Source organism: Mobula hypostoma, chromosome 8 (genome assembly GCF_963921235.1).
Source record: "Mobula hypostoma chromosome 8, sMobHyp1.1, whole genome shotgun sequence".
Taxonomy (NCBI): domain Eukaryota; kingdom Metazoa; phylum Chordata; class Chondrichthyes; order Myliobatiformes; family Myliobatidae; genus Mobula; species Mobula hypostoma.
Window position 1 is genome coordinate 13,416,623 of NC_086104.1, and position 22,447 is coordinate 13,439,069.

At 44.6% G+C, this 22,447-nt stretch overlaps 1 protein-coding gene across 2 annotated transcripts in view; it reads left to right on the forward strand.

Annotated features, from left to right (window-relative positions):
* The window catches only part of kif26ba (kinesin family member 26Ba), a 380,767-nt gene that overhangs the window by 218,302 nt on the left and 140,018 nt on the right, over positions 1 to 22,447 (forward strand). The window lies entirely within an intron of this gene.

Genomic DNA, 22,447 nt, shown 5'->3' on the forward strand with positions numbered 1-22,447 from the left:
CATCAGAGCAGGAACATTTTCCCAAGGTGGTGGAAATGGAAATCTGAGTGGTGGTGAAGAGATCAAGGGTCAGATCAAGCAGTGATAACTCAATAGTGGTCAAAATACGCCTGAAATTTTTGTATTGATCGTGGCTCCGTGCTACATGTGCATAATGGCTCCAGTGGTCAATTAATCACATTTATTTTCAATATAAAGCATAACATTTGTATAGCTCATTATTCTTTCAGCCATTAAGTTTGGGTAAATAAAATTTAAAACATTTCAGTTCGCCTTGGTCAGTTCCAGCGGACCACAGGCATACCTTGGGATTATATAATTCCCCCTCGAAGGAGATAAAATGATCGCCTCCACTGTCAGGCAGCACCTTTCAGTACTTGTTAAAGGCACTGAGACTGAAAGTGAGCCTGTAAGCAGGCTGGAAATGAAAACATGGGATGGAAAAGGGAATCGAGGGTAAAACAACAGCTAGGATCCCCTTGGCAGGCAGAGTGAGGGCAGCAGAGCTGGGGGAGAAGCAGAGGGTGGAAAGGGTTTGGCAAAATGGCCCACTTATATCTAGCTTGTATATCTGCTGGGGTAATGTGCATTTTGTGTGTTAGTCTGAATCCAGCCTCTGGGGTTAGGTACCTTGCAGTGCCTATTAAACACATTACACTCACTGTCAGGGTAATGCAATGTCCTGCATGGTATCTGGTGTCCATGATACAGAGTGTACAGACTGAAAGTAATGCGGAGCCCTGTGTGTCCTTTATACACAGTGCACTGACTGTGAGGGTACTGTTGTTTTCTAGGTGTTCCCCAGTGTCCATTATACACAGTGCACTGACTGTCAGTGTAACATAGTTTTCTGAGTGTTACCCAGTGTCCTTTATACACCGTGAACTGACTGTGTGGGTACTGTTGTTTGCTGAGTATTCCCCAGTAGCCATTATACCCAGTGCATTCACTATCAGATTCCTTTATCTCCAGTTCTTTTCTTTTCCCACCCGCATAGTTTAACTCATCACCTTCTAGCTAGTCCTCCTTTCCTTCCCCCCACCTTTTTAATCTGGCATCTTCACCCTTTCCTTTCCACTCCTGAAGAAGGGTCTCGGCCCAAAACGTCGACCGTTTATTCATTTCCACAGATGCTGCCTGACCTGCTGAGTTTCTTCAGCATTGTGTGTGTGTTGCCCTGAATTTCCAACATCTGCAGAACCTTTTGTCTTTGCTTTTATATTGTGCCTGTCACAAACTCAATGTCCCAATAAATAATAGAAACTGAGTTTTAGAGTTATACAGTGGGGATAAAGGCCATTCAGCCCAACTTGTCTATGCTGATCGAGATCTCCATCCAAGCTAGTCCCATATCTCGTAGTCTATATCTCTCTAAACTCTTTCTTTTCATGTATCTGACCAAATGTATTTTAACCATGGTGACTGTACCTCCCTGTACCACTTTCTTAACTCATTCCATTAACCACCACCCTAAGCGTGAAAACGTTTCCCCTCTGGAACCTTTTAATACAAAGTATGTACTACAAAGTCGTGCAGTTCCCACAGTGGCCATAGCACTGGGTCTCCATAGGAATGAACAGGAATAGTTGCTTTTGCCTGAGCTCTAATCTCTCTTTTGACCACATGTGCTTAAAACTCTTTGAACTAATGTCTCCACAAGGCCTTCACAACTGTACACTATTTAATGAAAATGATCTCTGGCTAGCTCTGGCAAGGCCAGCATCTATTGCCCATTCCTAATTGCTCTTGAACTGATTTCTCAAATCAGTGGGGAAGTGAAGTCCCGACAACTAGGTAAGGATTCCTATATAAACCGGACTGGGGAAGGGCACCAGATTTGCTCCCCTTCGGGATCTGGTGAAACAGAAGGATTTTACAACTGCAGGCTAGCGACGCGGAGATGCATCTCCAGCAAAGGAGGTTTAAAGTACCCCTTCCCTCTGCTAGCCTGTATGTCACCCATGGGCAAGGTGTGGTTCCTGCTTGGCCCCCGATCAGGGTCACTTGAAGCCATGGGAGCGGATGGTGGATGGTCGTATGAGCAGCTGATGCATATCACAAGTTCTGGTTATGTGACCACTGACACCAGGCAGATAATCTCTGAAGAGTCTTGATAATGGCTGGGGTCACCCATCTTTTAAAGACACCACCCAGAAGAAGGCAATGGCAAATCACTTCTGTAGAAAAATTTGCCAAGAATAATCATGGTCATGGGAAGACGATGATTGCCCCATCATACAACACACACGTAAGAAGCGAACAATATTCCAAAAATTCTCAAACACGAGGAATTTTGCAGATGCTGGAAATTCAAGCAACACACATCAAAGTTGCTGGTGAATGCAGCAGGCCAGGCAGCATCTCTAGGAAGAGGTACAGTCGACGTTTCAGGCCGAGACCCTTCAGTTAGTCCTGACGAAGGGTCTCGGCCTGAAACGTCGACTGTACCTCTTCCTAGAGATGCTGCCTGGCCTGCTGCGTTCACCAGCAACTTTGATGTGTGTTCCCAAAAACTCTGCCAGATTTTGTTTGGTACCATCGAGATTTTTTCTTGTGCGAAATACCTTGGGTTGTTTCCGTAACTTAAGGTTGCCGTTCAGAGTTACTTCTGAACAGAAAAGAAAGCACATCAAAGAGACCTCATCCTGACAGTCACAACAGAATGCAGAGTTGAGGTAGAGAACTACGAGGAGGGATTCTGTCATGAATCAGCCCTGGCCCAGGTCAGCTGGACTAGGCACAGAACTTTCATTTTGTTCCTTTCAGGGATACAACCCAGTAACAGGACCTTCTGGCCATCTGAGTCTGCACCGCCCAATTACACCCATGTGACCATTTACTTTGTACTACTAACGCAAACACGTTACAAATGTGGGAGGAAACTGGAGAGCCCGGGAGGAAATGCATGGGGTCACGGGGAGAATGTACATATTCCTTATGGACAGTGGTGGAATTGAACCCACGTTACTGCTGTTGTAATTGCACTGCTCTAATTCCTACGCTACCCTGCCGGCCTTCCAACTTGCAGCAACGCTTATCGGTGGGGGCTGTGGGATTGCAGGCTGGTAATAACCTTGCGTGATCTCTGTTCCCTCCCCTTGTATGGGCATGCTGTTTGGAGTCTTTATGCAGGAATCCCCAAAGGTTAACTTGCAGGTTGAGTCAGTGGTAAGGAAGGTAAGTACAATGTTAGCGTTCATTTCGAGAGCACTAAAGCAAACGTGTAACGCTGGGGCTTGATAAGGCATTGGTCAGACCACACTTGCAGCATTGGGCTCCTCATCTGAGGAAGCTTGTGCTGGCATTGGAGAGGGTCCAGAGATGGTTCATGAGAATGATCCCGGAAATGAAAGAGTTAATGTATGAGGAACGTTTGATGGCTCTGGGCCTGTGCTCGCTCGAGTTTAGAAGAATGAAGGAATCTCAGGGAAACCTATCGAATACTGAAAGGCCGAAATATGGTTGATGTGGAGAGGATGTTTCCTATAGTGAGAAAGTCTAGGAGTAGAGGGCACAGCCTCAGAGTAGAAGGACGTCCCTTTAGAACAGAGATGAGGAGGGTGGTGAATCTGAGTGACAGCTGTGCAGGCCAAGTCATTGACTATACTTAGAGTGGAGTTTGATAAGTTCTCGATTAGTAATGTTACAGGAAAAGGCAGGAGCATGGCAGACGGATAATAAATCAGCCTTGATGGAATGGCAGAGCAGACTCGATAGGCCGAATGGCCTAATTCTGCTCCTATGTCTTATGGTTATATGGCTTCTCACCCTCCTCTTGGGACACAGTGTAACCCAGCCCTCTATGTAGTGACAATGTCTCATTCCAAGTGAGTTCTACCAGTGGAGATTTAATACAAAGGGTTCACAATTGCTCAATTAGGATAATGCCTGTTCATTGCAACCTCTCCCTGGAGTATTCTTTTAATTGGCTTTTGAGTGGCTCACTGGATAAGGTAGAGGATGGAAATGAGAGGTCCTGTCTCTGGAAAGGCAGAGAGGCTGACTTTACCTGACACCTGGCCCTGTCAGCCTGTCACAGAGCGGGGCAAAGAGTGGTGGCAGGTCATGCTGCAACTTGAAGCCGTTTGCCGGCTGTAATGCAGTTGACGAGGGCAGAGCAGAGATAAATGAAGCACAGCGAAAGCTCCTGTAAACAGCATCAAGGAACGGTCTGCTCACTAATCAGCTCTGCAGGACTTCTACAGCATTCATGGTCAAGGTTATATACAAGCCCAGCCAGACTGCAGTCACCTGGGCTCCACATATCAAAGGGCAGACACACCTGAGATAGCAGCACTTGTTTCAAAGTGCTTCATGAAATTAATTATCTTCGAAGTTGATCACTGACACCTAATGTGGAAGTCATCCTTGGCACATCAAGATGCAAGGAAAATGTATAAAGTGCTGGAGGAACTCAGCAGGCCAGGCAGCATCTATGGAGGGGAATAAGCAGTCAATGTTTTGGCCCAAGATCCTTCATCAGGACTGGAGATGAAGGGGTCAGAAGCCAGAATAAAAAGATGGGGTACGAGAAGGTGTACAAGCTGACAGGTGATAGGTGAGACCAGGTGAAGTGGGAAGCAGGATGGAGTAAGAAGCTCGGACCTGATAGGTGGAAAAGGTAAAGAGCTAAAGAAGAAAGAATTTAATAGGAGAGGTCCGTGGACCATGGGAGAAAGGGAAGGAGGAAGGGAACCAGAAGGATGTGGTTTGCGGCTGAAGACGAGAAGGGGTGAGAGGGTAACCAGATTGAGGAATGGAGAGAGACAGAGAGAGAAAATACTGGCAGTTCAAGAAATTAAAGTTCATGTCAGTGCATCTGTTATATCTGGGAACTTTCTCTCCTGTGTTCACCTATTGCTGCATTGGCTGCAATTGTGACTATTCCATGGGTTATGAAAGCCATCGTATAAATACAATTTATTTTCAAATCCGGAGCCTGATAGATTGAATTAATTATCCCCAGGCATTGAAATGGATGGTTCGATGCTCCTGTAGAAATGTCCCTGATCTTGGCACCATTCCTCGTGGACAGTAAATAAACCTGATTGTACTGAACTGAAGTGATGTGAAGGGTTGGTTGTGAATGAGGGAGTAGCCAAGGGCTTTGGAGAGATAATCAGTCCCTAGTCCTCATCAGAACAAGCTTTGTTATCTTTGCCATCAGCCCGGGAAGCCCAGTGGCTTTGATTGTGGTAAGTGTGACATTCATGTCTGGGATGTTGTGATGATGTCGAGGCTCACTGTGAGAAGCTGGCTCACAGTGCCGGTTTGTGCAGATGGAAGATTTAACACACCCCACCACCGCCAACTCCCAAACTGAAGGCTTATAGTTCCCACTGTGCTTGAAATAATGAAAGTCAGTGTTTGTGATTGCATGATCCACAAGCGAGAGAGAGAGAGAGAATAATGAAAAAAAAGTTCAGTTTCTTTCAAAACCTTTGAGAGAGACGGTGCAGAGGGGATTTGCCAAGATGTTGTCTGGATTAGAGAGCACATTTTATGAGGATAGGTTGAGTGACCCAGGACTTTTCTTTCTAGAACAGAGGTAGAGAGGTGACTTGACAGAGGTGTACAAACGATGATAAGAAGCATAGATAAATGGAACAGCCAGCGACTTTTTTCCAGGGTGCAAGTAGCTAATACCAGGGGCTATACTTTTAAGGTGATTGAAGGAAAGGATGGGGGAGTGTCATCAAGGTAAATTTTTTTACACAGAGAGAGCGGCGGGTGCGTGGAATGCTCTGCCAGGAGTGGTGGTAGAGGCAGATACATTAGGGCAGACATCCTACATCTCCTGGAACTTCCGGGAGGCTCCCGCATATTAATAGTGGCTCCCTGATGCCCGCAAATTATATACAATATCACAGAAATCAATTTTTTTGAGAGCGAGCGAGAGAAAAGCAAGAGAGAGCGCGAGAGCGATCACGAGAGAGCGCGCGTGAGGGAGAGCGAGAAAGCAAGAGAGAGCGAGTGAGAGAGAAAGCGATAGAGAGCAAGCGAGCACGCACGAGAGAGAGAGCGCGTGTGAGAAAGAGAGCGAGAAAGCAAGAGAGAGCGCGCGAGCGAGGGAGAGAGAGCGAAAGCAAGCGAGCGAGGGAGAGAGAGCGAGCAAGAAAACGAGAGTGCTTGAGAGCGCGCGCCATTGCAGTGTTCCAAAAAAAATTAAAACGTACGTTACCCCAGACTACACTAAAGTGTACCCCTGCCTAATAGGGGTCAAAATAATGACAGTGTTGCTCGCTGCACTGTTTGCAACAGTGACTTTTCTATTGCCCATGGTGGGTTAAGATTGTAAGAGACATGTTGAGGTGAGTTTAACAGGTGTCATTCGTTCATTAGCATAGCTAACGTTATTTAAACTAGCTGGCTGGCTGCTAAGGAGCTACTCTATTGCAGGCATCCCACCTCTCCCAGAAGTCTCCCGCAAATTGATGGTACTACCTCCCTGAAATGAGTTTTTGCAGGGTGGGATGTCTGCCTTAGGGGCATTTAAGAAACTCTTAGATAAGCACATGGATGATAGGAAAATGGAGGGCTATGTTGGAAGGAAAGGTTAGATTGGTCTTAGAGTAAGTTAAAAGGTTGACACAACATCGTGTGCTGAAGGGCCTGTACTCTGCTGTAAGGTTCTATGTTCTGTGTTTCTTGCTGACCAGTTTGCCTCTCATAAACCAAGGACAGTTTAAAACTCTGAATTGTCGCTCTGCTTACTCCTGACTACCCAGTAAACGCGATTACCATTGGCCTACAGGGTATGAGCTACAAGGAGAGGTTGGAGAAACTTGAGTCATTTTCTCTGGGACAACGGAGGCTGAGGGGAGATCTGATAGATGTTTATATTATTATGAGAGGCACAGATAGAGCAGGCAGTCAGAATCTTGTTCTGAAGGTAGAAGTGCCATATACTATACTGGGGGGGGGGATATTTAAAAGAAGCACAGACTAGATGGGCTGAAGGGCCTGTTTCCGTGCTGTAGTATTTGATAACTGTCTGACTCTACGTGCGGGGTAGGTGTTTGACATAGAGAGTGGTGGGTGCCTCCTACATACCGCATGGTGGATGCAAATAGAATAGAGGTATTCAGGAGGCTTTCAGATGATAGTGCGTGGAATGGAAGGCTATAGAGATTGTGCATACAGAAGGGATTAGTTTAGTTGGACATTTCAGTACTAATCCAATTAGTAAAGCACAAAATTGTGGGCCGAAGGGCCTGTTCCTGTGCTGTAATGTTAATTTCTAACCAGTTTATCCCAGCAAGAAAAACAAGCCCAGCCTATCCAGTAGATCTTTCTCCCATGGTCCTCTCTCCAGTCCTATCAGATTCCTCCTTCTTCAGCCCTTTATCTTTTCCACCTATCACCTCTCAGCTTTGTAATTCATACCCACCCACCTACCTTCCCCCTCACTCGCTTCACCTTGCTCCCCCCATCTTCTTTTTCTGGCTTCTTCCCCCTTTCTTTCCGACCCAGATGAATGAGTTCAGCAGAATATGGTGGGCTGTCTTCCTGTGCTGTACTGTTCTATGTTCAAGCAGCTGTAGAGGCCAAGTCTTTATGTATATTTAAGGCAGAGGCTGATAGATTCTTGATTGGTCAGGGCATGAAGGGATATGGGGGGTGGGGGAGAGGCAGGAAATTGATGCTGAGAAGGAAAATTGGAACAGCCATGATCCGTGATGAAATGGTGGAGCAGACTTGATGGGCCAAATGGCCTAATTCTGTTTCTATATCTTATAGTCTTATGTTCTAGTTCTTAATTCCCTCCTCCCCTTCTCTGTAACCCGCCCACCAACCCATAACCCTGAGAGCTACACTGGCCTTCTGATAAGTCCCAAATGTAGCTGTATATCCCTCTGCCAGGTGGGAGGAATTTAGACCAGAGGACGTGTCCTCAGAATACAAGCATGCTCCTTTAGAGCAGAGAGGAGGAGCAATTTCTTTAGCCAGAGGGTGGTGAATCTGAGAAATTCTTTGCCACAGACGGCTGTGGAGGCCAAGTCATTGGGTAATTAAAGCGCTGATAGATTCTTGATTTGTCAGGGCATCAGAGGTTTTGAGAGAAGGCAGGAGAATGTGGCAAAGGAGGGAAAATAAATCAGACGTGATTGAATGGTGGAGCAGACGCAATGGGCCAAGTGGCCTAATCATTTTCCCATATCTTATGGCCACGTGACACAAGCTTTGAAGCTTACTCCCTTAAATCTCAACACCTCTGAACATGCTGTCTGAATGTTGCTTAGAAACGGCTTCATGGACCAGGCCTGTGAGCATCTGCCTTCACTTTTCCTTGAGTGGCGCTGCAGAAGATTTTGTACTTGCAGAGTGACTTGGTTTGTTTAACTACATTAAGATCACTGTAAAACTGGGAATTGTTATCGTTTTACGGCAGAACATTCCGGAAATCTTGGCGATTCCTCTGTCCTGTTCTGCTACACTAAAGCAGATGGCTGATGGTGAAGGGAGCTAGAATTTTGTCCCTTTACAACAGACAACAAACCATCCTTATCCATCGCAGTATACGCATTAATGCCTTTATTGTTTACTGGGATGGTCAGGTACCTGTGGATTGGCATCAGAATTAAAGTTCAAAGTCAATTTATTATCAAAGTATATATATGTCACCAGATACCACCCTAAGATTCATTTTCTTGTACGCATTCACATTAGAACAGAGAAATACATTAGAATCAATTTAAAAAATTTATACACAAAGACTGATAAACTTTCATACACAAAAGAAGATATCAGGTTTCTTTTCAAAGTTCAAAGTAAATTTTATTATCAAAGTGCATACCTGTCACCATATACAACCCTGAGGTTCATTTCCTGTGGGCATACTCAGCAAATCTATAGAATAGTAACGATGGACTGCCCAGTCCCTATTTTTTTGTTTTATTATAGTGTAGTGGTTTTTTTTCCCTTTCTTTTCATTCAAAACCTAATGTTTTTTTCCTTTCCCTTCATAAACTGGTAAGAGGAGTGTTTGTTATTTTCATTTTTATTATTATTATATATTTTATACCAGATTAACAATGTCTGATTTTGACATTTGTCTTAATTTTGGTTTATATTGTTACTAATATATATATATATTTGAACTAATTCTCCTCTTGACTGTACTTATGCTTTTTTAAAAAATCAATAAAAAGATTAGTAAAGAAAGAATAGTAACGAAAAACAGGATCAATGAAAGATCAACCAGAGTGCAGAAAAACTGTGCAAATAAATAACGAGAAATGGGATAATGAAATTAAGTCCTTAAAATGAGATTGTTGCTTGTGGGAACATTTCAAGGATGGGGCAAGTGAGTGTAGTTATCCCCTTTTATTCAAAAGCCTTATGGCTGAGGGGTGGGAACTATTCTTGACCTGTTCACTGACATGTTGTGAAATCTGTTGTATTGTGGCTGCCAAGCAGGGCAAAACGTACAATTTACCTTAAGTTACAATAAGTAGATAACTGTTGCAAAAGGGGAATAGGGAGGTAGTGCTCAAGGGTTCATTGTCCGTTTGGAAATCTTCAGGTTCCTGCACCTCCTCCTTGATGGTAGCAATGAGAAGAGGGCATGTCCCAGATTGTGAGGGTCCTTAATAATGTATTCTGCCTTCACACAGAGCAAGGATGATGAAGAAAGAAACTAAAATCTACTCATGCAATCTGATACTATACATTTATTATATCTTCTTCAAGATTTTTATAGCAATGACTTTCACTGACAAGGTCACTGGCTGTTTTTACAATTAATTCAGTGCTGGTCCGAATTATGACAATGGATTTTGCCATTTCAGCGACATTCTTTAATTGCAGTTAAGTAAAAGATAAATAGATTAATGGTGTGTCAACTCTAATATTGAAGGGCCGGATAAAGAGCTGATAGATTTTCCAGCATGACAAGTGAAAACAGAGAGGCAAAGCAGGCGACAGAGTGGGGGGTGGGTGAGGGAGCCAGGGAGAGAGCGAGTGAGGGAAAATGTGTAAACTTCAGAGGAAGGAGAGGGTGAGGGGCATTGGAGGGAGAGGGAGAAACTGAGTGAGGAAAGGTGAGGGTGAAATGGGAGAGAGGGAGTGTGAGGGAAAATGAGTGAGTGAGAGAACATAAATGAGTGAATGAAGAGCAAGTAAGACCATGAGACATAGGACCAGAATTAGGCCATTTGTCCCATCTCGTCTGCTCTGTCATTCCATCATGGCCGATTTATTATCCCTCTCGGCCTCATTGTCCCGCCTTCTCCCCCCCTTTTGACGCCTTTGCTAATCAAGCACCAATCAACCTCTGCTTTAAATATACGCAAAGACTTTGTCTCCACAGCCGTCTGTGACAATGAGTTCCACAGATTAACCACCCTCTCTGTTCTGAGTGAGAGAGGAGTGAGTGTGTGTGACAGTATGGGAGAGTGAAGGATTGAGGAACTGAATGAGACAGTGAGGGATTGAGGAACTGAATGAGAGAGGGGGATTGAGGAATTGAATGGGAGAGTGAGGGATTGAGGAACTGAATGGGAGAGTGAGGGATTGAGGAATTGAATGGGAGAGTGACGGATTGAGGAATTGAATGAGAGAGGGAGGGACTGAGGAATTGAATGGGAGAGGGAGGGATTGAGGAATTGAATGGGAGAGTGAGGGATTGAGGAATTGAACGGGAGAGTGAGGGTTTGAGGAATTGAATGAGAGAGTGAGAGATTGAGGAACTGAATGAGAGAGGGAGGGATTGAGGAATTGAATGGGAGAGTGAGGGATTGAGGAATTGAATGAGAGAGGGAGGGATTGAGGAATTGAATGGGAGAGTGAGGTATTGAGGAATTGAGTGAGAGAAGGAGGATAGGAGAATAAAGGCACTCCTTCAGGGAGATGAATTGAACCATGGTATATGCATCTCCTCTCCTGGGCTCCTCCCTCCCATTCTATAAACTTTTACAGGAGCACCACTGGGAGTGTCTTAACCAGCTCCATGGCTGTCTGGCACGGGCATTACAAGGCATCTGACCACAAAACCCTACAAAGGATTGTGAGGACTGCTGAGAGAATCAGCAGAGTCTCTTTTCTGCCCATCCGAGATAATTATCAGGAGCACCCTGTACACAGGGCCCTAGCATTGTCAACGGGGCCTCCCATCCTTCCAACAATCTCTTCGACCCCCTACTATCAGGCAGGAGGTATAGTAGCATTAGGATAAGGACTGTTAGGATGGGAAACAGTTTCTTCCCCCCAGGACCACTGAATTCCCAGCCACCACCCAGGTCTCATCATGTATGAAGAACTGGTACTGTTTACTTTTTGACTTGTATTATAAATGCACCTCACTATTTGTTAATTTATGTGGGGTTAAACTAATTCTGTGTTGTGTGTGAGTTATATGTATTGTGTTGGAGGAATGTTGTTTCATTTAGCCGTACACATGTATATAGTTGAATGACAATGAACTTGAACCTGAAACACTCCCCATGACCATAATGGTTTCTGCGGTCTGGCGGATTACAAGCAGTACTCATGTACGAGTTGCACGCATTCAGGCTCTAAGTGACTAGACCCACTGTCCCGTGGTTTGGTGGTCAACCCCTGGGGTCCCAGTGCAAAATACTGCTCTGAGTGCTGTACTAGCGCAAGCTCGAACCCGCCGCAGGTTAAAAGCTCAACATGGGGGTGGCGTGGCAGCACAGCAGCTGGTGTAATGTTATTACAGCACCAGTGACCCGGGTTCGATTCCATTGCTCTCTGTTAGGAGTTGCATGTTCTACCTGTGACCGCGTGGGTTTCCTCCCGGTGCTCTGGTTTCCTCCCACAGTCCAAAGACGTACAGGCCAGTAGGTTAATTGGTCATTGGTTAATTTATTCCCTGGAGCGTAGAAGAATGAGGGGAGATTTGATAGAGGTATATAAAATTATGATGGGTATAGATAGAGTGAATGCAAGCAGGCTTTTTCCACTGAGGCAAGGGGAGAAAAAAACCAGAGGACATGGGTTAAGGGTGAGGGGGGAAAAGTTTAAAAGGAACATTGGGGGGCCTTCTTCACACAGAGAGTGGTGGGAGTATGGAATGAGCTGCCAGACAAGGTGGTAAATGCGGGTTCTTTTTTAACATTTAAGAATAAATTGGACAGATACATGGATGGGAGGTGTATGGAGGGATATGGTCCGTGTGCAGGTCAGTGGGACTAGGCAGAAAATGGTTTGGCACAGCCAAGAAGGGCCAAAAGGCCTGTTTCTGTGCTGTAGTTTCTATGGTTTCTATATAGGAATGATTGGGGAGTGTGGATTCTTTGAGCAGGAAGGACCTGTTACCGTGAGGGATCTTTAAATTAAAATGGGCTGAATAATTTCACGGCCAGACTTTAAGCACAGGTACCTCACATGGTGGAAACCCTTCCCTGTCTGGTAGTCTTTCATCTTTCGGCACATTTCTGAGTCACCCCTCTGAGCAAGGAACTAACTTTGCTGCACAGTGATCACCTCTCTCTTGGTTGCACGTTGAGTTCGCTGAGGCTTCCTGTCGTTTGCCGTTGGTCCCTGCGAAAGGGGAGCCACTGATATTGGTCTCAACAGTTGGAGATTTAAACATCTGGGCATCGGGCAGATAGTATCGCCCGTGCCTTCCACAGCGGCTTACTGCTTGAGGCTGGCCTTTCAAAAATACTGCTTCCAAAACAGTGCATCACAACGGAGCAAAAGAGAGGCTCGGGAAGTTGAGATGCTCATCTGGGGCACTAGGAGTTGCCCCCTCGTTCTCCAGTGGTGATGAGCAATCTCCGAAGCCTGCCAAGCGGGGGGTGAGGGTAGAGATAGAGACACAGTATTAATGGTAGCGCACTCTCATCTCTGAGTCAGAAAGTTTTTGGTTCAAGTTCGACTCCAGTCGCTCTAGTGCCTAATCAAGGTAGCAAGTTGGTGCTGCAGAGGGAGGAATACTGCTTTGTTACGAGTGCTGGCACTTGAATGGGATGTTTATAGAAGGCAAATATCTCACTCAAGTAAACAAGTAAAGTCCCTTTAAACTAAATGCCCCTTTCTGTCCACAGACTCAATGAACCTCTCATATATAAAAAGATGAACTCTTGGTCTCCCCATCGACTTGTTGTGGCCCTTGCATCTTATTTGTCCACCTGAGCTTCTCTTTCTCTTTAACTGCGACACTGTACTCTGCATAAACACGAGAAAGTCTGCAGATGCTGTAAATCCTAAGAAAATAAGAAATAGGAGCAGGAGTAGGCCATCCAGCCCATCGAGCCTGCCCCGCCACTCAATAAGATCATGGCTGATCTGTCCGTAAACTCAGCTCTATCTACCTGCCTTTTCCCCATAGCCCTTAATTCCCTTACTATGTAAAAACCTATCTAACTGTTTCTTAAGTATATTTAGTGAAGAAGCCTCAACTGCTTCCCTGGGCAGAGAATTCCACAGATTCACCACTCTCTGGGAAAAACAGTTTCTCCTCATCTCCGTCCTAAATCTTCTCCCCTGAATCTTGAGGGAATGTCCCCTAGTTCTAGTCTCACCTACCAATGGAAACAACTTGCCTACTTCTATCTTATCTATCCCTTTCAAAATTTTGTATATTTCCATAAGATCCCCTCTCATTCTTCTGAATTCCGGAGAGTATAGTCCCAGGCGACTCAATCTCTCCTCATAGGTTAACCCCTTCATCCCTAGAATCAACCTGGTGAACCTTCTCTGCCCTGCCTCCAAAGCCAGTATATCCTTCCTCAAGAATGGAGACCAGAACTGCACACAGTACTCCAGGTGCGGCCTCACCAGTACCCTGTATAGTTTCAGCATGACCTCCCTGCTCTTGAATTCAATCCCTCTAGCAATGAAGGCCAACATTCCATTTGCCTTCTTAATAACCTGTTGTACCTGCAAGCCACTTTTTTGCAATTCATTAACAAGCACTCCCAAGTCCCTCTGCACAACAACATGCTGCAATCTTCCACCATTTAAATAATAATCTGCTCTTCTATTATTCCTTCCGAAGTGGATGATCTTACATTTACCAACGTTGTACTCCATCTGCCAGACCTTGGTCCACTCACTTAACCTATCTATATCCCTCTGCAGACTCTCCACATCCTCTGTACAATTTGCTTTTCCACTCAGTTTAGTGTCATCAGCAAATTTTGCCACGCTACACTCAGTCCCCTCTTCCAAATCATCAATGTAAATGGTAAACAGCTGCGGGCCCAGCACCGACCTCTGCGGCACCCCACTCACCACTGACTGCCAACCAGAGAAACACCCATTTATACTGACTCTCTGCCTTCTATTGGTTAACCAATCCACTATCCATGCCAATACACTTCCTCTGACTCCATGCATCCGTATCTTATTTATAAGTCTCTTGTGCGGCACCTTATCGAACACCTCCTGGAAATCCAAGTATACAACATCCACCTGTTCCCCTCTATCCACTGCACTCATTATTTCCTCAAGGAGCTCCAGTAAGTTTGTCAAACAGGACCTGCCCTTTCTGAATCTATGCTGCGTCTGTCTAATGGAACCACTCCTTTCTAAATGTTTCGCTATTTCTTCTTTAATGACAGCTTCAAGCATTTTCCCGACTACAGATGTTAAGCTAACTGGCCTATAGTTGCCTGTCTTTTGCCTACATCCTTTTTTAAAAAGTGGCGTGACATTTGCTGTCTTCCAATCTGCTGGGACCTGCCCAGGGTCTAGACAGTTTTGATAAATAATTACCAACGCATCTACTATAACCTCCGCCAATTCTTCAGCACCCTGGGATGCATCCCATCAGGACCAGGGGACTTATCTACCTTCAGGCCCCCCAGTTTGCTCATCGCTATCTCTTTAGTTACAGTGATTTTATCGAGGTCCTCACCTCCCATTTCATCCATAACATCCTTCTTAGGCATATTAGACGTGTCCTCCACCATGAAGACTGACACAAAATAGTCGTTCAATGCCTCAGCCATTTCCTTATCACCCAATATCAATTTCCCCTTCTCATCTTCCAAGGGATCTACGTTGACTTTAGCCGCCCTCTTCCACTTTATATGTTTATGTAAACTTTTGCTATCTGTTTTTATATTTTGTGCTAATTTACTTTCATACTCTATTTTCCCTTTCCTTATTTCTTGTTTAGTTGTTCTCTGTTCCTTTTTAAAGTTTTCCCAATCCTCCAGTCTCCCACTACACTTTGCGACTTTGTACACATGAGCTTTTAATTTGATACTTTCTTTTATTTCCTTAGTTATCCAAAGCTGGCTCTCCCCACACTTACTGTCCTTACTTTTGACTGGAATATACTTTTGTTGAGCACCGTGAAAAACCTCTTTGAAAGTATTCCACTGTTCCTCAACTGTCCTACCCAATAGCCTGTGCTCCCAATCCACATTAGCCAACTCCTCCCTCATCCCGTTGTAGTCTCCCTTGTCCAAACATAATGCACTAGTTTTATACCTTACTATTTCATTCTCCATCTGAATGCGAAATTCAATCATACTATGATCACTCTTTCCAAGAAACACAGCAACACAGAACAAGTACAGGAGGAACTCAGCAGGCCTGGCAGCATCTATAGAAATGAAAAACCATTTGACGTTTCGGGCTTTCTTCAGGACTGGAAAGGAAGGGGGATACACCTGAATAAAAAAGTGGGGGGGGGTGGGAAGGAGGCTGGCTGGAAGGTGATAAGTGAAGCCAGGTGGGAGGGAAAGGTAAAGGGCTGGAGAAGAAGGAATCTGGTAGGAGAGGAGAGTGGACCATAGGAGAAAGGGAAGGAGGAGGGGACCCAGAGGGAGGTGATAGGCATGTGAGAAGAGGTAAGCGGCCAGATTGGGGAATAGAGGAAGAGAGGAGGAGGAGGGAATTTTTTTAACCAGAAGGAGAAATCAATATTCATTCCATCACGTTGCAGGCTACTCTCCTCACCTTTCAGAATCCTTCCTCTCCAGCCACCCACCTGACTTCCACCTAGGCTCTTTGCCCTCGTCCCTACCTTTTAATTCTGGTGTCTTCTCCATTCCTTTCCAGTCCTGATGAAGGGTCTCGGCTGAAACATCGACTGTTAATTCCTTTCCATGCTGCTTCCTCCAGCATTTTGTGTGCGTCGTTCTGGATTCAATATTCTGCTTTTTTTTCACTCCCTCGGTGTACTTAGTGTGGAATTATCTGCCTGGATGTCAATGCAGACAAAAGCTTTTCACATTATTTTGTTTCATGTGATAATAATGAACCAATAGAATAAAAATCAGCTTTATTTGCCACAGGTACATCAAAACAAATATTGAAAAGCACCATTTGCATCACATCAAATCAGTGGGATTGTGTTGGGTAGCCTGCACGTGTCGGCACACCTCCAGCACCAACATAGCACTTCCACAACTCACTAACCGTAACCCTGACCATACATCTTTGGGATGTGCGGGGAACCTGAAATCTGAAATGCTTTTAGCAAACAGTGCAAGGTATCAGCGAAAAGCAACACACACAAAATGCTGGAGAAACTTAAGTCAGGCAGTATCTGTGGAGGGGAATAAACAGGTCCCAATGAAGGGTCTCGGCCTGAAATGTCAACTGTTTATTCCCCTCTATCAATGCTGCCTGGCCTGCTGAGTTCCTCCAGCATTTTGCCTGTGTTGCTCTTAATCTCCAGCATCTGAAGTTGTTTAAGGTGTTGGTCAGATTAAATTTGAAGTATTGCTCGCAGTCTGGTCACCTACCTACAGGAAGGATATAAATAAGATTGAGAAAGTACAGAGAAAGATTGCACGGATGTTACCAGGACTTGTAGATCTGAGTTATAGGAAAAGGTTGAACAGGTTAGGACTTTATTTCCTGGAGCTTAGGAGAATGATGTGAGCTTTGGTAGAGGTCTACAAAATTATGAGGGGTATAGACAGGGTAAATGCAAGCAGACTTTTTCCACTGAGGTTGGGTAAGACAAGGCTAGAGTTCATGGGTTAACGGAGAATGGTGAAATATTTAAGGGAAGCTTGAGGGGGCATTTCTTCACTCAGAGGGTGGTGAGAGTGTTGAACGAGCTGCCAGCAGAAGTGGTGGATGTGGGTTTGATTGCAATGTGTTAGGAGAAATTTGGATAAGTACATGGATGGGAGAAGTATAAAGGGCTATAGTCCAGGTACAGATCGATGGAACTTGGCAGAACAGCAGAATGGCACTGACTAGATGGGCTGAAAGGCCTGTTTCCATGCCGTAGTGTTCTTTGACTTTAGAACCTCTTTTGTGCATGCGGTAGAAAAGCAAATGTGGTTTTCTTTCTGAATTACGCTTAATATCAGTTGCAAAATATGGATTTGGGACAATGTCTCGTTCAAAGTGGGATAACTGGAGCCGACTGACTTTAAACTGCGCACTCCCCTCCCCATCTTTTTCTACCTCCTTCAGCCTCAGCCCTCCCTGGTGATATCACCTGTCGCATGCTGATGGATAACTCAGAGATGAACTCACTCTGATTCACTCTGTTGATACACTTCACCGGTCCACAATGTTGTCAGCTAATGAGATCAGCAGGATTAGACCAGCAATGAGGGTCTAGGGTCTAATTAAGAGGTTGACAGCTCCCTGAGAGTGAGTAGCAATGACGGGGAGGGAGGGGAATGGAGGAATTAACAAAAGAAAAGTTTGGTGCGAAGCAGGCAGGGAAGAGGAGGGAAGGGGGGAGCTGGAGCCTCTCGTGCTTGTCCGAAGGGAGAAGGCTGTGAATAATGTTCCATGTAATTAAGTGGTGATTCTTGTCAGCTCAGCACGGACTGACGCTGACAGTTCCAGCACACTGCCTCCCAGCACGCAGCGCTGGTAAGGTGTTTCTGGTCTATGTGAACAAAGATGAAATCGTCCAACTCCAAGCCTTCTTTCCCCCTTTGCGATTTTTGTACAAATAAGGAACCTTTCCAAACTGTATTCCACTGCTCTGTGCCCCAACTGTCTCCGATCAAGTCCCACAGTTGTTCACTAATAAAGCAACGAATTTGGTGAAATATAGAAGATACAGAACAGACATACGCCCACTTGTCACATTAATCTTATGACATTCCCATTCTCTCTACCATGTTTACCTACTTATCATGAACTATCTATCTACTTAGATACAGTATATAGATAGAAAGTTAGATAAATATATAAATAGATAGACAGATAGATTGACACAGCACAGAGTATGCCCTACCAGCCCTTTGAGTTGTGCCGCCTCGCAACCCCTGATTTAATCCTAGCCTAATCACGGGACAATTTACAATGACCAATTAACCTACTAACCGGTATGTCTTTGGACTGTGGGAGGAAACCCACGTGGTCACAGGGAGAACGTACGAATTCCTTACAGACCGTGGTGGGTATTGAACTCGGGTCACCTGTACTATAAAGCATTGAGCTAACCACTACCCTACCGTACCGCACCAATTTGCAGATCAGAATCGGGTTTATTTTCACTGACATCTGCAGTAAAATTCGTTGTTTTGCAGCAGCAGTACAGTAAAATGCTTAAAAATTACTATAAGTTGCAACATGAAAAAAAAATCATGTAAAAAGAGGGCAAGCTAGTTAGGTTGTGTACGTAACTCATGATCCATTCAGAAATCTGATGGCGAAGGGGTAGAAGTTGTTCCTAAAGTTTGAGTGTGTGTCTTCAGGCTCCTGTACCTCCACCATTATGGTAGTATTGAGAACAGGGCTTGTCCTGGTGGTGGGTGTCCTTATTGACGAGTACTACCTTTCTGAGGCATCAGCTTTTGAAGATGTCCTCCGTGCTGGGAAGGCTTGTGCCCGTGATGGAGCTGGCTGAGAGTTTACAGCCCTCTGTGCAGCTTTTTCCGAGCCTGGGCAGTGGGCTCAATGTCCTTGTTCTGTGCTGTGCCATTTCGATTCCCCCTCGGCTAAGTTTCTACCCCACCACTAGGTTAGCATGATACGGGGTAAATGTGGCTGTACTGGTCACAAGTACCCCCAGCTCCCAGTCACAGAGCGAGAGGGGAATTTCTTCACAGTACCAAAGCCTGGGTTCAGTGGCCATTTTACTCATCTAACATGGCTGCTTTTGAAATTCAAATGCTGGGCGCTACTTACCACCCTGATATTCCCCTACTTCCTGCCTCTTTAATTTGACTACACTTACACACTGGTGGATTGGAACTTTGAAGTTCAAAGTTCAAAGTAAATTTATTGTCAAAGTACATATATCTCATCATATACTGTACGACCCCGAGATTCATCATTTTGCAGGCATTTGCAGTAGAATAAAGAAATACAACAGAATCAATGAAAAACTACACACAAAGACTGACAATCAATGTGCAGAAAACAAACTGTGCAAATACAAAATACAACTGTGGAAAAAATAATAACAAATAAATAAATAATACTGAGAACACGAGTTATAGAGTTCTTGAAAGTGAGTCCATAAGTTGTGGAATCAGTTCAGAGTTGAGATGAGTGAAGTTATCTACTTTGGTTCAGGAGTTTTAATGGTTGAAGGGCAATAACTGTGGTGAGGGATCTAAGGCCAAGTATTTAAGTTAGAGCCTGTTGGAACTTTTCCCATTGGAGTGTAGGAGAGGGGTGACCTTACGGAGGTGTATAAAATCGTGAAGACCATAGATAGGGTGAATGTGCAGGGTCTTTTTCCCAGGGTGGGGGAATCAAAAACTAGAGAGTATAGGTTTAACATTGGAAGATGACCTACTCACTTACTTACTGCCCGTTACACCTCTAGTGTTTAGAGCAGGTATGAAGATCCTCCATCTCTGGTGATGTTCAAGGCTTCCTTCATCATGTCAGTAGCTTCCTTTTGGTTTTCACTACCGTCAGTCAGTCAAGTCCCGGGACAAGGCTCAGGAACACCATCACACTGAGATGTAGGGGGATTCTTTATTGCTGTTTCCACATCAATTTCGTTTTACTAGTCAGCGTTGTTGGCCCTGAGCTGAATCCCTAAACCTGGACTACTCTTAGTCTGTCCTCTACCCTTTGGCCTGTTTGGCATGGGTGACCCTACCAACAGCCAAAGCATAAGGCCCTGACTCCAGCCAACATAGCGCTCCGGGTTACTCAGGTACGCAAGCCTCCAAACCCCAACAAGGCTGTGGTCCCCTTGGAGGAATTGGAACATGAGGGGCAACTTTGTTCACCCAGAGGGTGGTGGGTGATCAGTGTGTGGAATGATCCGCCGAAGAAGTGGTTGAGGAAGGTACATTAACATTTAAAAGGCATTCGGACAGCTACGTGGATAGGAAAGGTTTAGAGGGATAAGGGTGAAACAGGGGCAAAAGAGACCAGTTTAGATGGGAATCTTGGTTGTCATGGACCAATTTCCATGCTCTATGACCACTGTTTCCTCTAAGCTGTGCGTGTGCATGCTAAGAAAATTAACGTGCACACAAAAGGTTAGTTACCTAAAATAATGTAGTAATTAATAATTATACTTATGGAAAATAATCTTTTGGCTAACTGTTTCTGTTCACTAGTTAGTCGGTTTTTCAAATACCACAATGCACGTCACCTCACCTTTCCTGTTCCGGTTTGTATAGCCGCATCACAGCGGCAGCCATGTTTGGCGGACAGTTTTGCGGCCTTGCACAGTTGATGGACATTGGGGGAAACTTTCTTGCGGACTGTGAGCGAGGTTTTAGCATAATGAATCAACTCAAAAACAAGCTGAGAAACCGTTTAGGTGACTGTGATTTGGATATGTTAATGAGAATCAAAAGCTCATGGAAGTTCTATTAGTCTAGATAGAGTTTACAAAGAATGAGTAAATGCCAAAGACAGGAGAGAGAAAAATTAACTGAGTGACGTAAATATGTATATTATTTTGTTGTTATTCTGTGCAGTTTTATGTCAAATATTTTGTAAACCTACATAAACCGTGTCAAGTGTGCATTCAGTGCGCACATACTTTTGTCGCAGGAAAAAAATTTGCACAACGTAAGATTTTTGCCCACACTGACTACTAAAAATTAGAGGGAACATTGTCTATGACTCTATGACAGTAAGCTCCCAGGAAGAGCACTATGATAATGACAGGGTGAATTATTGTAATAGTTTTGTTGTTCCTGTTTTAGAATCCTTTCCATATTTCCTTAAGACAGAGAAGATGTTCAATTCAGCCCAACAAGGCCATACTAGCTTATCAGAACAATCCCATTCCCACTGCTGACCAGTTTTTTTTAGAGAACAGTTCTGGTCACCATACTAGGAAGAATATTGTAGCGACAGAGAGAGAATCACCAGGACTTTGCCTGGAATGAAGCGCTGTAGTCATATGAAGAGATTAAGTAGTTTGGGTTTATTCTGACTGAAGTGCAGGAAGCTGAGGAGAGACCTTATAGAGGTTTTTTTTTTAATTATGAGGGACATAGATGAAATCTTTCTCCTAGGGTAAGAGGAGTCTAGACCTGGAGAGCTCAGGGTTAAGGTGAGATAGGAGAAATTTAAAGGAGATCTGAGGGGCGAAATTTTCACACAGAGGGTGGTGGTAATCTGGAACGGGCTTCCACAAGAGGTGGCAGAGACAGATATAATTACAGCATTTGGACAGGTATCTGTATGGGAAAGGTGCAGAGGGATGTGGGCCTAATGAGGGCACATGGGATTAGTATGGGTAAGTATCAGGACTGGCATGGACAAGGTGGACACATTCTGTGCTACATGCTTCAATAAAAATGCAGAGAGAAAAGGGTGCGGGGTGGAGTTGAGCTGAAAACACGCCCATTAGAAGGCAGAGCAACGTGTTTGCCCGCTTCACTTTGAATTCTAATGGAAAGCACAGTCTATATGGATTACAAGTTAAAATGGCAATCTCAGGAAATTGCTGGCTGTCAAAGAAAAGGGCCCTGACAATTAACAGCAGCGATTACACTCAGTAATTGGCCTTGGCAATTAAGCGGCATATCTGCATGGCTCTGCCAGAACAGCAGAGTGATCTGTACAAAATAACAGGTGTGAAAAGCATACTCAACAAGGGACGTGTGTGTGTGTGTTGGGGAATTGTCCTGTGGTTGCCTGTATCTCACTGATGGTATGTGTGAATGTGGAGCAAAGGGGAATACTGTCGTGTCAGTGTGCCTGTATCTCTCTGGTAGTGGTGGTGGTATGTGTGTATGTGTGTATATCTGTGGGTGTGTATGTGTGTGTGCATGGGCATGTCTGTGCATGTGTATCTGTCTGTCTGTGTGTTTAATTAAAAAAACACAGTAAAGAAAGCTCTTTCTGTGAATTTCTGAAAGGAGGAAGTGGAAGAGTTTACGAATTTATGATTGCGAATTTAAAATAAATCATTTGGACAGGTATGTGAATAGGAAAGGAGGGATATTGGCCACATGGGATTTGCAGTCTACCTGCATGCATGAATTGGGCTGAAGGGCCTGTTTCTGTGCTCTTTTCCTGGATCATTTAGTTCGGTACAGTACTTGAGGAGAAAAGATGCTCCAGGAGGGGAGCAGATAGTAGAAGCTGAGGACTGATATTTGTCCATCTGAAA